This window comes from Eriocheir sinensis, chromosome 59 (assembly GCF_024679095.1).
Source record: "Eriocheir sinensis breed Jianghai 21 chromosome 59, ASM2467909v1, whole genome shotgun sequence".
Classification (NCBI taxonomy): domain Eukaryota; kingdom Metazoa; phylum Arthropoda; class Malacostraca; order Decapoda; family Varunidae; genus Eriocheir; species Eriocheir sinensis.
Window position 1 is genome coordinate 4,066,975 of NC_066567.1, and position 17,149 is coordinate 4,084,123.

The window sequence follows — 17,149 nt, forward strand, 5'->3', positions numbered from 1 at the left end:
AAGTTAGCTTGAAAAGTGAATCTTCTTCATAGAGTGAAGCCTCTTTAGAGTAGTGAAAGGTGCATTGCAAGTGCTCTTTACTGTGGGGAATATGCCATCAAATGAAAACTTTGGAAATTTCATGGACTGGTTGATATCTCTTTGTCCAAGCCAGTTATTTCTAATACATTTCAATAAATGAACTGAATCAAACATGAAAAGAGAGGTCTGAAGAATCTGATGGATGTGGGTAAGCAATTGACAATTTGGAGAAGAAAATAGGACATAGCTTTACTATTGATGGCATTGTTATCAGTTAAGACACATATGACTCTGAAACCAATCTCTTCTAACAGTATTGATGAAGGTGAACAGTGTTTCTGACTTCATGGACTTAGAAGGCAATATGTGGACAACATCTTTAAATTTTGGTTCAGCATAAATACAAAAGCACTGGTTGCCGCCTCGGTACCACTAAAAGCTGACCCAACAATGTTTCCACCTTTATAGTCAAAGAATGACTTAATATGAATTTCATCAATCATTAGAGTTACAGTTGTGTCCTTGGGTGACAAAATTTAAACTTATTTCTTATATACAGTTACTCTTTTGCTGCTCAGATGCTAGGATGAAATACCCTGTTCTCCTCAGGAATCTATAGCCATGAAAAATCATGAAGTCTTTGTAGAGTCATCAAGCGGAGTTGTTCACATATTACTGTCAAAGTATTGAGATGTTTGTGTGTGTGTGTGTGTGTGTGTGTGTGTGTGTGTGTGTGTGTGTGTGTGTGTGTGTTAAACAGTAGCTGCCATGGTATAGTTGTTGTAGTTGTTGTAGTTGCAGTTTGAAGAGAAGTAGGAAGTGGAAACATGGTAACGTGGAAACATGGAAATGCAGGCAACAGAAAGCCTCTTGGCTCATTACGAGGTTGCCCGATTTGGTGATTTAATCTGCTCGACAGTCACTTGGTGCCCGCAGAGCAGATGAATGCGCTTCGGTATTCATTTTACTCCTGACGCAACGGAATGACGGTCGATTCGATATTTGAATGAGTTTATGGTATTCACGTTTACTACTTCTGGGGGAAAATTGTTCCAGTGGCGGATGACTCGGTCTGAGAAGAAACTCCTGCCAATATCTGTGCTACATCGCCTCCCTTGAATGGGTAAACCGTTATTTCTAATCCTTGAGTTGGTTTGCAGTTCAAATAACTTTGAGTGGTCGACGTTACTGAACTTGTTCGGGTACTTGAAGACTTGAATCATATCCCCTCGAAGGCGTCTTTTCTCCAGTGTAAAGAGATTGAGTCGCTTGAGTCGCTCCTCGTACGGTTGAGCCCTTAAGGTTGGAATCATCTTCGTGGCGCGTCGTTGAATCCTTTCCAGCAATTCAACGTCCTTTCTGTAATTAGGAGACCAGAACTGTACTGCATACTCAAGGTGCGGTCTTACCATGGAATTCTACAAGGATAACATTTCATTTTACACTCAAAGTTCCTCGCTATGAACCCGAGCATAGTGTTGGCTTTATTATATGTTTTTTTTTACAGTGCTTCACGTGTTTCAGGTCACTGCTGATATTGACGCCAAGGTCCGATTCCTCCTGCACCGCCTGCAGAGGTTTTCTATGCATGATGTATGTGTGGTTACTATTTCTGAACCCAATATGCATGACTTTGCATTTGTCAACATTAAAGGACATTTGCCACTTTTCAGACCATTCGATGATTTGATTGAGGTCCTTTTGGATGATTTCTCAGTCGGTTTTTGTGAGGGCCTTTCCATCACCTTAGTGTCGTCAGCAACTTTCGATAGGGAGGATTTCAGTCTTGATTCTAGGTCGTTGATATATATGATAAAGAGAATGGGTCCCAGCACTGACCCTTGCGATACTCCACTATAGTGCCTAGAAGACACTCGGAAGCCTGCCCGTTGAGTAGTGCTCGTTGTTTTCTGTCGGTGAGTCACTCTCTTATCCACGCGAACAGACTGGCTCCAATACCCGTAGACTGTAGTTTCTTAAGGAGTCGCTCGTGCGGTATCTTGTCGAAGGCTTTCTGGAGGTCCAGGTATATAACATCACTGTGAATGTGATCATCCCAGTTTATATACATCTCTTGAAAGGAGTCCAATAGATATGTTAAGCAGGAACGCTTGCTTCTGAAACCGTGCTGGGTGTCGGAAATTATATTATTGTCTTCTAGAAACTTGGCAAGTTTGTCTCTAACAATCTCGAGTATTTTGGCCGCCACTGATGTCAAACGGCTGACGAATTTGCTGTTTAAGTTCTTTTAATAACCGCAGGGACAAATTGTCGGGTCCCGTTGACTTGTTCGTGTCGAGTTCGTCCAAGAACTTTTCCCTTCTTGGAGGAGGAGGAGGAGGAGGAGGAGGTTAAACAGTCATAAATGTAATAAAATGTCATCGATAGACTTTGATATTACTTTTTTTTGGAGTTAACAGGGTAATATAAAAAAGCACTGGTGCCGTTGGAAGAGGAGGAGGAGGAGGAGGAGGAGGAGGAGGAGAGAAAAAGGAGATAAGTACAAGAAACATTCGGAAAATAAAGATCCAATGAAAAAAAACTTGAAAATAAAGAAACGATAAAAAAATGAAGAGAAAAGCGGAAGGAAAAAGAAAAAAATGAGTGTGTGAAGAGGGAGCACGACAGGAAGAGGAGGAGGAGGAGGAGGAGCAGGAAAAAAATGAAAAAAATGTTAAACTAAGATGTACGAGAAATTATGTAACTCAGTAAGGTTAAAAGTGAAGCAAAAAGAGGAAAACGAAATTAGAGGAGGAGAAGGAGGAGGAGGAGGAGGAGGAGGAGTTGTTGCCAGCCGGAAGACCCTCACCATGTCCACCTTCGTCCTCCTCCTCCTCCTACTCCTCCTCCTGCTCCTCCTCCTCCCCTCATAACCCGACGCTCACCTCATAAAACCCGAACTCATTCAACCTTCTGACCTCACCCCCTTCTCTCTCTCTCTCTCTTATCTATTATTTCATACTCCTCCTCCTCCTCTTCCTCCTCCTTTTCCTCTTCCTCCTCCTACTCATCATCATCATCATCAACATCATCATCATATGCAAGAAATAAACAAATAAACAAACAAGGGGAAGAATCCGTGAAAAGAAGAAAAAACAAACAAAATTATGACATGAAAAAAATATATTGAAAGGAAAATGTCAAAGGAATACACTGAAAAATACACGAGAATAGATGGATAGATAGATAGATAGATAGATAGAGAGAGAGAGAGAGAGAGAGAGAGAGAGAGAGAGAGAGAGAGAGAGAGAGAGAGAGAGAGAGAGAGAGAGAGAGAGAGAGAGAGAGAATATATATATGAACCAAGTTAGTGATGCGTCAACCTTTCATCTCCCTCTCCCTCTCTTTCTCCCCTTCTCTTCCTCTCCCTACAATTCTCTTTATCTCTTCCTCTCTCTCTCTCTCCCTCAACTTCCTTTTCCCTCCCATTTTTCTCTCCCCTCCTTTCCCTTTGCTTCCATTCTATTCACTTCTCCCTCCCCTTCCCCTTCCCTTACTTTTTTCCTCTTCCTCTTCTTCCCTTGTTCTTTTTCCTCTTCCCTTCCTTTCCTTTTACTTCTTTTTATTTCCCGTTTATTCCCTGTCGTTTTTCTCTCCCTTTCACTTTCCTCCCATCTCTTTTCTTTCCTAAAATTCCCTTCTTTTCCCTTCCCTTCCCTTGTTTTCCCTTCCTCTCCCTTCCCGTTATTTCCCTTTGATTTCCATGCCCTTAACTACCCTTCAATCACTTTCCTTACGTTCCTTTTCCTTTTCTTATCAATTCTTCCTTTCCCTTTATATCATTATCTTACTTTTTTCCCTCCTTTAAATCCCCTGTTGCTTCTAAATCCCTTTTTTTCCTTCCCTTCTCTTCCCTTCCCTTTCCTCCTTTTCCTTCCTTTTTCTTACCTCTCCATCCCTTCCCTTCCCTTCCCGTCCCTTCCTCTTTCTTTTTTTTCCTTCCATTTCCTTCCCTCTCCTTTCCTTCCCTTCCTTTCCCTTCCTTTCAATTCCCTTTCTCTTTCCTCCTCTCATCTCCGTCTCCTTTATTTTTCTTTTCTTAATTTCGTTCCCTTTCCCTTTCCTTCGCTGCCTCCTCCCTCCCTCCCCTCCCTCCCCTCCCCTCCCTACCCCCCCCCCCCTTTGTTGCCAGGCGTGTTGACATGGGCTTCCCCTCACGCTTGCAAGAGTGTAGATTTATTTGTTATTTTCTTTCTTTTTCCCTTTTTTTTCTTTCATTTGTTCCTCTTGTTTTTGTTTTCTTATACGAAACCCACCTGACCTTTCCTACCTGAGAGAGAGAGAGAGAGAGAGAGAGAGAGAGAGAGAGAGAGAGAGAGAGAGAGAGAGAGAGAGAGAGAGAGAGAGAGAGAGAGAGAGAGAGAGACACGCCAAGCCCACCTGTTGTAATTAGTGTCAGGTAAATGGCAGGTGATCATTACTTCACTCTCTCTCTCTCTCTCTCTCTCTCTCTCTCTCTCTCTCAATAGTAGTAATAGTTATGGTAGCAGTAGTAGTAGTAGTAGTAGTAGTAGTAGTAGTAGTAGTAGTAACGTTAAAATATACTGAATTATTTAAGTGTTCACATTAAACTTTGATGGAGGAGGAGGAGGAGGAGGAGGAGAAGGAAGAGGAGGAAAGGAACAAAAGAGAAGGTGGCGAAGGAGGAGGAGGGGAAAGACGGGAGAAATAAATAGGAGTAGAGAAAGACGAAGAAAAAGAAAACAAACAAGAACAAAAAAACACGAAGAAACTGAAGCCGAACAAACAGAAAAACGAAAAGGAGGAGGAGAAGGAGGAGGAGGAGGAGGAGGGTGATGAAAGAGGGTTTGCTTTCCACAACAGCCCTTTCTTATCAGTCCTTTTTTCCAAGGTCTGCTGAAGGGGCGACGGGGGCAAGAGTTCTGGGCTTGATGCAGGTCAGGTTTGGGCAGTGGGGGCGGGGGGGGGAGTGATGGGAGAGGGGGAGCGAGAATAGACGTAAAGGGGAGAGGGAAGAGGGAAGGAGATGGAATGGTAAGGGAAGGGAGGGGGAGTGTCGTAAAATTTAGGAGGAGGGGGGAGGGGAAGAGTAGTCAGGTTTTGGAGAGAGAGAGAGAGAGAGAGAGAGAGAGAGAGAGAGAGAGAGAGAGAGAGAGAGAGAGAGAGAGAGAGAGAGAGAGAGAGACAGAGAGAGAGAGAGAGAGAGAGAGAGAGAGAGAGAGAGAGAGAGAGAGAGAGAGAGAGAGAGAGAGAGAGAGAGAGAGAGAGAGAGAGAGAGAGAGAGAGAGAGAGAGAGAGAGAGAGAGAGAGAGAGAGAGAGAGCACCACAGACAAGCACTTCACCTTTCTGGCGCACCTGTTTACCTGTGCATTCTCTTTCATAAGAACATAAGAACATAAGAACGTAAGGAGTCTGCAAGAGACCGGTTGGCCTATACAAGGCAGCTCCTGGAAACTCAACCCCACATTACCTCACCATCCATGGCTTTATCTAACCTTTTTTTGAATGTATCTATGGTACTGGTACCCACAACATGGCTCCCAAGCCTGTTCCATTCATCTACCACTCAATTGATGAACCAATTCTTGCCTGTCTTCGTTGAATCTGAATTTGTATCTACCACTCAATTGGTGAACCAATTCTTGCCTATGTCTTCGTTGAATCTGAATTTGTCTAACTTAAAACCATTGCTACGCGTCCTACCTGACTCTTTTACTATCAAAATCTTATTGATATCCCCTTTATTAAAGTCCTTCATCCATTTATAGACTTCAATCAAGTCTTCTCGCAACCTTCGCCTTTCTAGAGAGTGTAGATTTAACTGCTTCAGCCTGTCTTCATAAAGCAAGTTTCTCAACCCCTGAATCATCTATGCCATCCTCCTCTGTACAGATTCTAACATTTTGATATCCATTCTATAGTAGGGGGACCAGAACTGAACTGCATAATCGAGATGAGGTCTCTCTCTCTCTCTCTCTCTCTCTCTCTCTCTTGATTTCCAGGAAGCGTTTGATAAAGTCCTACATCATAAATTACTTTATAAATTAAAGCAAATAGGTATTGACGGTCAAATACACCAATGGATCGCGAATTGGTTGAGCAACAGACAACAAAGAGTGGTGATTGACGGATTTAACTCAGAGTGGGCGCCGGTCACTAGTGGCGTCCCTCAGGGCTCGGTTCTTGGCCCAGTGCTCTTCATTATTTATATCAACGATGTGGATGTCGGACTCAATAATCGCATTAGTAAATTTGCAGACGACACAAAGATTGGTAACTCGGTTCACACTGACGAAGACAGGCAAAGCCTCCAAGAGGATTTGCACAAAATTTCAGCTTGGTTTGATAGATGGGAGATGCCCTTTAACGTAGACAAGTGCCAGGTTCTTCAAGTTGGAACAAGGAATAAGAAGTTCGATTACGAAATGCGCGGCGTTAAACTCAAAAGCGATCAATGTGTTAAGGACTTGGGGGTCAAAATCACGACAAACCTCAAATTCTCACAGCAATGCATTGATGCAGCAAATAAAGCGAACAGAATGTTGGGCTTCATTAAAAGAAACTTTTTATTCAAGAATAAAGATGTAATACTTTCACTCTACAATAGTTTAGTCAGACCCCACTTGGAATATGCGGTACAGTTTTGGTCTCCCCACCATGAAAAGGACATTGCTAAATTAGAAGGTGTTCAGCGTCGGGCAACAGAAATGATACCCTCCTTGCGCAACAAATCTTACGAAGAAAGACTTTCCACCCTTAACATGTTCTCTCTTGAGAAACGTCGCCTCCGAGGAAAACTGATCGAATGTTTTAAAATACGTAATGGTTTCACGAATGTAGACAGATCAACATTGTTTATGATCGATGACACTTTGCGTACGAGGAACAATGGCGTAAAACTCAAATGTTGACAAGTAAATTCAGACTGCACCAAATTTTTCTTCACTAACGTTGTGGTGCGAGAATGGAATAAGCTCCCACCTTCAGTGGTCCAATGTAACACGATTAAATCCTTCAAAAACAAGCTCGACCGTCACTTCCATCAACTTAATATCAACTAGAGTTGAAATGCATCGTTTTGGAGCCTTCTGATTAATGTAGAATCACTTAGGTTTAAGGACAGACCACCTAGTCTGGACCATGGGGTCTGTGTGGTCTGATTTTCTATGTAAATCTATGTAAATCTCTCTTACAATTAGTCTTTTTAATGTTACTTTACAACACTGTCTTAAACCTGTAATTGGTGTTGGTGGCGGTGGTGGTGGTAGTGATGGCGGTGGTGGTGTTCGTGTGTGTGTGTGTGTGTGTGTGTGTGTGTGCGCGCCGATATAAACACTGTATTGGTGGTGTGATGCAAAACACAAGCTGGCAGGAATTGTTTGTCTCCTTATCAGCCAAACACTTGAGCTAATGACCGTGGGAGGGCAGGTACAGGTGCGCCGGTTGTAGTAGTAGTAGTAGTAGTAGTAGTAGTAGTAGTAGTAGTAGTAGTAGTAGTAGTAGTAGTAGTAGTAAAAAAGGTATCAGAAGTAGTAGTAGTGAAAGATACATGAAAAATAATACGAAACTGTGTAGTAGTAGTAGTAGTAGTAGTAGTGGTAGAGGCGGTGGCTAGTGGTTAGCGACCAGACGAGTTAGTCGCCATAGACAGAAACGTAAAAGAAAAGAAAAAAAAGTAGTAGTAGTAGCAGCAGTAGTATTAAAATCAGAAAATTACATAAACGTCAGATATTATGTAATGAACCTGTCTGTACCTCGCCCATGAAAGAAAACACCTTCCCCCCCTTCTCTCTCTCTCTCTCTCTCTCTCTCTCTCTCTCTCTCTCTCTCTTTAATAAAGCTCTTTCGCAGATGTCAGACAATGACAGAGAGAGAGAGAGAGAGAGAGAGAGAGAGAGAGAGAGAGAGAGAGAGAGAGAGAGAGAGAGAGAGAGAGAGAGAGAGAGAGAGAGAGAGAGAAACTGGGTTAGACACGAGCAAAGGAGAATCAATACCACTTTTCCAGACTCATTCAAGGTCAGACTGGAGGAGGAGGAGGGAAAGTGAGTGGGAAGACGAGATTAATGAATGAAAACGATGAAAGGAAGAGTGAACTGGAGGAGGAGGAGGAGGAGGAGGAGGAGTTAACACGAGCCCTTCCCATTCATTCCCTTTCCTTAAGAAAATACTACAAAATGCAACAAAATAACACTCTCTCTCTCTCTCTCTCTCTCTCTCTCTCTCTCTCTCTCTCTCTCTCTCTCTCTCTCTCTCTCTCTCTCTCTCTCTCTCTCTCTCTCTCTCTCTCTCTCTGATGAATTATCAACATATGCCAAGAATGTCTAGTTTTATATTTCAGGAATACGATAGACAGACAGACAGACAGACACATAGACAGACAGACAGACAGACAGACACACAGACACACAGACAGACAGACAGGCAGACAGACTCAGAGACAGACACACAGACAGACAGACAGAGAGCAAAGAGGAGCAAGGAATTTATATGGTGTAAGGGTTTAAATGGAAGTGGATGTGGAAGGGGAGGTGGAGGGGGAGGTGGTGGAGGGAAAGTGGAGGAGGGGAAGAGGAAGAACAAAGGGAGGAGGTAAGGAGGAGGGGAGGAGACAAAGCATATGTAGAAGGGGAGTGTGGAAATGGAAGGGGAAGAGAAGAAGGAGGAAGAGGGTGAGGAGTTAAATCATGGAAGATCAAGAGGAGGAGGGAAGAGGAAGAGAAATGCAAGGAATGATAATGTGAGGGAGAAGAAGGAAGGAAGGAATAAAGGAAGGGGAAAGATAAAAGGGAGAAGAATGAGAAGAAAAAGACAATCAAAGAAAGTTATTGAGAAAGGGAAGAGGAAGGAAGGAATGTAGGAAGAAGGAAAATAAAAGGGAGAGGAGGAGGAGGAGGAGGAGGAGGAAGGGGAAGGAAAAGTGGAAAGTAAGGGGAAGGGAGAGGGAAGACGTGAGTGAAGGGGGAGAGAAATTGAATGAGGGAGAGAGGTAGAAAAGGGAAAGAGGAAAGGAGGGAAGGGGAGAGAAAGAAGAGGGGAAGAGAAAAGGGAAGTGAAAGGGAAAGGGTAATTGGAAGGAGAAAGGAAGGGAGAGGAAAAGAGGAAAAAAGTGAGAAACGGGAGGAAATGGAAGAGGAAAGACCGAGAAGAGAGGAAAATGAAGGGGAGAGGAAAGGGAAGGGGTGAGAAAGGGGAAAGGAAGGGAAGGAGGAGAAAAACAGAAGAGGAAGAGGGAAGGAAAAGGAGAAGTGAAAAATGGAAGGGAAGAATGATGAAAAGGAGGTGATGGAAAAAGATAAGGTAAGGAAAAAGAAAGGGAGGGTAAGGAGGAGAAAAGGGGAAGAGGAAAGGGGAAATGGAGAGGAAGATAAAGGGAAGAGGTAAGATGATGGAAAAGGGAAGGAGAGAGGGAAGATAAGGAGATAAGAAAGGCTAAGATAAAAGAGAAAGGGAACAGAAAGAAAGGGAGGGAGGAAAGTTGAAAAGGAAGAGTGTGAAAAGGATGGAGAAGAAGAGAAAAGGAAAGAGGAAAGAGAGAAGAGGATAAAGGGAAGAGATAAGGTAAGAGGAAGGGAGAGGAAAGAGAAGAGAAAAGGTAAGGGAAGGGAAGGGGTGAGGAGGGGAAGGGAAAGGAAGGGAAGGGAAAGGAAGAGAAGGTTTAGAACGGGAACGGAAAGGAAGGGAACGGAAGGAAAGGGACGGGAAGGGAAGGGAAGGAAAGTTAAAGGAAGGGAAGGAAAGTTAAAGGAAGGGAAGGGAAAGGAAGGGAAAGGAGAGGAAGGGAAGGGAAGAAGAATGGAGTTGACTTGGAATCTCCGTATTTTTAAGGTCAAAATAAATAAATAAATAAACCAACACGTAAAATTGCAATGCGAAATCAAAGTGGAGAGCCAATTATAGAGGCAGGGAGAGCAACAACAACAACAACAACAACAACAACAACAACAACAACAACAACAACAACAACAACAACAACAACAACAACAACAACAACAACAACAACAACAACAACAACAACAACAACAACAACAACAACCTATATTACCATGTTTTAAATCTCATCATAATTATTTTCGTTGTATTTTAATTCTGTCGTATATTGGAGCATTAATATTATTTGTTTTATTGCCAGTGTTTATTTATGATTGTCTTTCTTGCATTTTTTTTCTTGTTCTTTTTTTTCCTGTTCTTATTCTTGTTCTTGTTCCTCTTTTTATTCTCCTTCTTATTTTCATGTTTTTTTCTTTTTCCCAGTCAATAAGATTATCTAACTTCCTCCTCTCTTGGTCACTATGTTTTCTTTCTTTCCGCCTTCCTCTTCTTCTAACTTTCATCCTTCTCAGTTCCTTTACCTTCTTCCTTCCCTCCTTTTCTCCCTCCCATTTCTTGCTTTCCTTCTCCATATTGATTCTTTCTTCTCTTTCCTTCCTCCACCTTCTAACTGTCCTCCTCCTTTCCTTTCCCTCCTTATTCACATTTTCCTTTATATCTCTACCTTCTTTCTCTCCCTTTCTTCCTCCCATTTCTTGCTTTCCTCCTCCATATAGATTCCTTCATCTCCCTCCTTCTTCCACCTTCCAACGGTCCTTCTTTCCTTTCCCTCCTTATTCGCATTTCCCTCTTTATCTTTACCTTTTTTCCCTCCCTTTCTTCCTCCAATTTCTTACTTTTCTCCTCCATATCGATTCCTTCGTCTTCTTGCCTCCTTCCTCACTTTTCTAACTCTCCTCCTTCTTTCCTTTCTCTTCTTATTCACATTTTCCTCTATATCGTTTCCTTCGTCTCATTCTCTTCATCGCTCCTTCCTTCCTCTTCTAACTTTCCTCCTTCCCTTCTTTCCTTCCTTCTATTTTAGCTTTTCTCTGCATTGGTTCCTTCGTCTTTCCTCTTCCTTGCTCTCCCTCCCTCCCTCTTATATCTATCTTCCCTCCTCTATATTGCTTCCTCCATCTTCCTTCTTCCTTACTCCCTCTTCTAAGTTTTCTCATTCGTCTTCCTCTTCCCTCCCTTCCTCTGTTTCGGTTCCTCCTTCTCTTCCTCTTTCACACTTATAAACTTTCAAATGGTTAATCATAAACAATAACAAATTGGTAAAAATATATCCTGAAACAAAACTTAAAGAAGAACAAGAACATTATTTTTTTCTTCATTGCGAACGATTGAGTGAGTGAGTGGGTGAGTGAGTGAGTGAAGGAGTGAGTGAGTGAGTGAGGGAGGGAGTGAGGGATACAAAGAGAGTGATGAACTGGGAAAGAAATTAAAGAAAGTTACAAAGAAAAGTGTTGTGCAAGTATGAATCAGAAGAGGAAGAAGAGAAGGAGGAGAAAGAGAAAGGAATAATAGAAGAAGAAGAAAAAGAAGAAGAAGAAGAAGAAGACAAAGACGAAGAAGACTGAAGACGAAGAAGAAGACTGAAGACGAAGAAGAAGAAGAAAAAGACTGAAGAAGAAGAAGAAGAAGAAGAAGAAGAAGAAGAAGAAGAAGAAGACTTTGAATATGATTAAGAGCAGAAGGTGAAAAACAAGGTATTGATAACGGAAGAGGAGGAGGTTGTGTAATAGGAGAAGAAGAAGAAGAAGAAGAAGAAGAAGAAGAAGAAGAAGAAGAAGACTTTGAGTTTAATTAAGAGCAAAAGGGGAAAACAAGGTGTTGATAACGGAAGACGAGGAGATTGTGTAATAGGAGGAGGAGGAGGAAGAAGAAAAGAAAAGAAAAGAAGAAGAAGAAAAGAAGAAAAAGAGGAGGAGGAGGAGGAGCAGGCAAAGAGAGAAGACCATGAGGCAGAAAATAATAATAATAATAATAATAATAATAATAATAATAATAATAATAATAATAATAATAATAAGAAGAAGAAGAAGAAGAAGAAGAAGAAGAAGAAGAAGAAGAAGAGGAGGAGTAGGAGGAGGAGGAGGAGCAGGCAAAGAGAGAAACGAATGAGGCAGAAAAAAAAGAAGAGAGGAAGAAAACAAGAAGAAAACAAGGAAAAAAATATAGCGAAGGAGAAGAACGAGTAGGAGAAGGAGAAGACATTACAGATGAGAGAGAGAGAGAGAGAGAGAGAGAGAGAGAGAGAGAGAGAGAGAGAGAGAGGAAAAGAAAACGTTTATCGTTCTACACACTCTCTCTCTCTCTCTCTCTCTTAATATCAACTAGAGTAGAAATGCAACGTTTTGGAGTCTTCTGATTAATGTAAAATCACTTAGGTTTAAGGACAGACCACCAAGTCTGGACCATGGGGTCTGTGTGGTCTGATTTTCTATGTAAATCTATGTAAATCTCTCTCTCTCTCCCCGCCCCCCTCTGTCCCGTTTTCTCTTGTATGCTGCACGACTTTCAAAGGGTTACTAATGCTCTTTCTTAACCCCGGTCCTAACCTCTTCTTGCACATAATTATTCTCGTACAGTTAGACAGTTATGGGCAGTAGATAAGTTTCCTGTGTAGCTTTATCTCTACCGTGTGTGTTGTGTGGTGTGCGTACGTGTGTGCGTATTTGAATCTGATTAAGGGTATATAAATAATTAAATAGACCAACACTTTAAAATATTCAAGCTAAGAATGGGGGATACGTGCCATTCGTGCCCCCCCCCTGCCCCCTCCTCCTGCAGTTCCTTCCACTATGACGTGTGTGTGTGTGTGTGTGTGTGTGTGTGTGTGTGTTTAATTTCCCCAGCACATCTGACACTCCTGTGACTCCCGCGGCACCTCTGACAAGACTATATCATGTCACTGTGTATTCACCACGTATTAAACTTGTAGTCTACCAGTATTAAAGTTTTTCATCCCTGTACCGTACGTGAGAATCAGTCTGCAGGAGGAGGAGGAGGAGGAGGAGGTGGTAACATGGATCGAAAAGGAAGAGGAGGAGGAAGAAGTGGCAACATATAGGAACGAAAAGGAAGATGAGGAGGAGGAGGAGGAGGAGGAAGTACTATAGAGGAACAAAGAGGAAGAAGAGGCGTACAAGGAGGAGGAGGAGAATAAGAAATATATGCAGATAGAGGAGGTGGAAGAGAGGATAAGAGAAGAAAGAATAAAAGGAGGAGGAGGAGGAGGAGAGGAAGTGACGTACAGTTATGTATAGTCAGGGAAGGTTCGAATATCTGATGAGGAGGAGGACTATCTATCTATCTATCTATCTATCTGTACAGTGTTGGGGGACAGAAAAGAAACAGAAAGCCTTGCCAGGATAGCCCATTAAGTGTTCCTCACGCAGTGCTGGGAAAAAAAGGCACAAATGCTTCAATAAGTCCGGGGAGAACGATTGAAGACAAGTGATTCAAGCTGGAAATTATAGAGCAGTAGAGCATCACAGTGAGGAAAGATATAACGCCATTGACGAGCAGTGTGTGGGGATTAACACGAACACTGTACCAATTACACTTGATCCACTTCCCTCCCCTGCACACTCGGCTACCCCGTCCCCCCAACAGCCAACACAAATATGCGTGTTATGCACTATATAACTACCCTGCGCATTAATACACAGATCCAGATTATTGAGGAGGACCCGTTAAGGGGCCACACAGCAGTCAACAGAACAAGTGCAAGACCAAGACCAAGACAAGATGTAAACATAACTGGGTGTGTAAGAGACTGCTGCTAAAGTGCATGCAAACCTTTCTGCAGAAGTCGGGGCAACTCGACAGGATCTAACTCCCACCCTGGTGACAGGACGGCCAACACAATAAACAACACCTGATAACAACTACTATTGACGGGGCTCTAGAGGCTGTGGCCCCACAGCCTAACTAGCCCCATAAAACACCCAAGAAGAAGCTGTGAAAGGAAGGAGCAGTAACGGCGTGTTCAGGGGGTCAGTATGAGGTGTTTGGCTCGTGTTCATTTCATGTATCCCACTTGTCCCTCCCAGACAGTCGTCCACCCCTTGGTTATTCTCGTCCTTGCAATTGTATTCTCTCCTTGATGTTCTTTCTTATGGTGTCTGTTCTCTGGTGTGGTTCTTCCCCTTCTTGGTTTGCAGTTTCCCTTTCCCTGAAGGTCTTTAAAAGGTGCCTTTCAGCTTCCTGCTGCATGGTGCCTCCAAGATGTCGAGGGCAGATATAATTCATTACTCTGGGTCTATTTTCCCTCAGTTTATTTGGTGTAATTTTCACAGTATTGTGGTTGACAGCAATAACTGTGATATGATTTGTGTTACATTTTAGGAATTTTCAGCTGCTATTTATTCTGAATCATGTTTCTATGAGGATGTGATCTTTGTCCCCACAGCCCCGCCGATGCTGTGCAGAAGTGAGGGTCTGAGGCAGTGCTGTGCTCAGCGCTCCCTGCGTCCTGGCTGCCACTGGCCTCTGTTCCAGTGGAGGCTGCAAGGCCGGGCAGCAGCTGGAGTGCCTGGGACCAGCAGGAGCAGACTGTCTCTGCTGTGAGGGTCAGGGGTGATCAGGAGAGCCACCATCACCACCACCACCACCTTGCTGCTGGCATCTCCAGCCATAAAGGAAAGGGAAAGTTTGAGTGCAGGAAGACTTGAGACAGAACAAGTCCACTAGACACAGCCTTGCACACACTGGTGAAGGAAACCATGAGTGCCAAGAGTGTGGGAAAAGACTCCCTGGGAAGGTTGACCTCACCAAGTACACCCACACACTCTGGTGAAGGACCTCATGAATGCCAGGAGTGTGGCAAAAAGTTCAGTAGGAAGAGTGACTTCAATAGACACACTCTTACACACACTGGTGAAAGACCTCATGAATGCCATGAGTGTGGCAAAAAGTTCAACCAGAAGAGTGTCTTAAACACACACACCCTTACACACACTGGTGAAAGACCTCATGAATGCCATGAGTGTGGCAAAAAGTTCTGTAGGAAGAGTGACCTCAACAGACACACTCTTACACACACTGGTGAAAGATCTCATGAATGCCAGGAGTGTGGCAAAAAGTTCAGCCAGAAGAGTAACCTCAACACACACACCTTTACACACACTGGTGAAGGACCTCATGAATGCCATGAGTGTGGCAAAAAGTTCACTCAGAAGAGTGCCCTCAACTTACACACCCTTACACACACTGGTGAAAGACCCTATGAATGCCATGAGTGTGGCAAAAAGTTCTGTAGGAAGAGTTACCTTAACACACACACCCTTACACACACTGGTGAAAGACCTCATGAATGCCATGAGTGTGGCAGGAGGTTCATTTCTATGTCTTTGTTGAACAGGCACATCTTCAGACACTCTGGCCTGAGAGAGTTCAAGTGTGATGTTTGTGGGAAGCATTTCAAAACCAAGCAGGATATTGCTAGGCACATGAAGATCCACTTCCCCTGAGGTGCTGTGTTGTGCTGCTCTATGTCTGTGTCCACCACCTATTATTATTATTATTATTATTATTATTATTATTATTATTATTATTATTATTATGTGTAAACAAACATACAGACGTACATACATACATACACACACACAAACAGTTATTTCATCTTTGTAATAAATTCTTCAACTTGAGAAAGGCTTGGTGTTTTTTCTTTCTTGTTTCTTTGTCCTCTTTTCCTTCATTTTATACTTTTTTTCCTTCTATTCTCTTTTCTTTTTCATTCCTTGTTTTTCTCCTCCTTGTCTTTTTATTTCCTTCATTTTCAGGTTTTTTATCATTTCATTTTTTTTTTCATTTTTTCATTTCAAAGTTTTGTTTTCTTTCACTTCTTTTCCTTAATGCTCCTAATGCTTTTATTTTTCTATTTTATTTATTTTCATGTTTTCTTCCCTTTTCATTCTTTTCTTTTTTTCTCTTTCTACTTTATATATCTGTCCTGGTAAGCTCTGGAACAGTCTTCCTTCGTCTGTATTTCCTCCTGCCAACGACTTGAACTTTTCCAAGAGGAGTGTATCGAGACAACTCTCCTCCACAAAATCGACCTCTCTTTTGGCCTCTCGTTCCGTTTTCTTTTGTCGGAGCGGCGCATGACGGAATTTTTTGTTTTTTGCTCTTGAGCTGCATGCCTCCCCTGCCTTAGAAAATACCCCCTTCTTCCGCACATATAATGGGGTTCATCTCTACAATGTTGATAGATAACACTGAACCACGGGAGTCTGGCAGTGTGTAGGGATGAAGAGGTAGGTATACAACATGACGCCTAATTGTATAAACGTCATAACGATAATTTGTTGTCAATAATTGGGCCATTAATAAAGAAAAATACTCTAAGATGACGTAACGTAGTTTTCCCAACGACAATCACTTTAAACATGCACAAACATCATATATGAAAGCGACGTGCAAAATGATGGTGTTAGACATAAACCAAATTTGTACTCACCGACGAATCCTTAACTGAAGCATCGAAACACCTCTTGCAGTGGCCGCGGCGTCCCTACGAGGGTGGGCGTGTCCTGCGGGAGTGTGCTTACATCCTTGGCAAGGCTCCTTCACGTCCTTCCTCGGCGCCATTACAACTATATCATACTCATCCCCAAAAAGATTTTTAGATATATGGCAAGGCCACATTGTGTCCTACATAATATGTAAGTTTCGTTATTGCACGTGACACGGACTTAGTAAGTATAACCAAAATGTCATAACAGCACTAACCCCAGTCCATAACGTACGTTGGCTCCATACGTACGTACGTACAGTTTCCTTACACTTCATCGATTGAAAATTAAGGTGACACTATATTACATTCAGTCTTCCAAGGAACAAAAATATATCTCTTACAATATGGCACAGCACGTGTTTTTTTGGCGCTCAGAGAATCAGCACGGGCTTACTAATCTTTGAGAGCAGGGGATAGGCATAACTTGAAAAGAGGCATAACTCGAAAAGTAGACATTTGCTACGGAAATGACGTACAAAATCGTGCAATTCACTACATCTATCACCAGAAAACATGAACCACGTAAGAAAATCGTTGGTTGGGTGAAACCGTAAATTGTCCATTATATAGGTAAGTCTGCCAGTATCAAGAGCAATGTAGTACTTCACTCGTAAAAGTCGTCACAGCGCAGTTTTTTTCCTTTTTTTTTCCCGCACGAAAAGATGACACACTCGGCACGTTTATATATATAATTAAGTAAGGCTTCCAGTATATAGAACAATAATGTTGTACTTCCCACTTGTAAGAATCTGCTCAGCCCGCTTTTTTTCCTTTTTTCCCCTACGCGGCAAGATGGTACGCATTTATCCACCTCGCTGGCCACGCCGAGA

At 42.5% G+C, this 17,149-nt stretch overlaps 1 protein-coding gene across 1 annotated transcript in view; it reads right to left on the reverse strand.

Moving 5' to 3' along the window:
- The window catches only part of LOC126985409 (uncharacterized), a 57,961-nt gene extending 40,867 nt beyond the window's left edge, over positions 1 to 17,094 (reverse strand). Inside the window, exon 1 of the mRNA XM_050840247.1 lies at positions 16,263 to 17,094. The gene's annotated coding sequence lies outside the window, so the exon portion shown is untranslated. The remainder of the gene's footprint in view (positions 1 to 16,262) is intronic.
- Positions 17,095 to 17,149: the final 55 nt, after the last annotated feature.